The sequence below is a fragment of the Octodon degus genome, unplaced genomic scaffold (genome assembly GCF_000260255.1).
Source record: "Octodon degus isolate 3935 unplaced genomic scaffold, OctDeg1.0 scaffold00011, whole genome shotgun sequence".
NCBI classification, from domain to species: Eukaryota; Metazoa; Chordata; class Mammalia; order Rodentia; family Octodontidae; genus Octodon; species Octodon degus.
The window spans coordinates 3947583-3948066 of NW_004524587.1; positions in this window are offsets into that span (position 1 = coordinate 3947583).

Here is a 484-nt window from a genome sequence, read left to right on the forward strand (position 1 = left end):
ATTTTTGTTCTAAGATTTATACTGTATCTTTGACTTATAATTTATTTAAAAGACATTGTATGATATCTTCTCCTAGTATTAGAAACTTTAAAAAGAAAAAAATGCATTTGTAAGGAGCTTTTAGATGATTCTCTATAAAGACAGAAGATACTGGTTTAAGAGTTTCACTGGGAGCTATTCAATGTTGAGATGACATGGTCCCTTTCTCTAATACTCGGTGATGTGGCAGCCCCTGAAGGGAGAGGAAAGAATGCCTAGTAAGGGTCAGGAGGTGCCATTCCTGGTAGCACGAGAACTAGGAATTTATTTTCTGGTCTTGGGACCTGTCAATGTGTGTGTATGTGTGTGTGTGGTGAGGTCCAGGGGAACCTCGAATGACATGGAATGTACCTCTTTGTACCCAGTGGTTGGGGTGGACATCTCTTTATTCCTGGTACTCATGCATCTTGAAAGCTCCTCTTTCTATCCCCAAATCTGGTGGGTC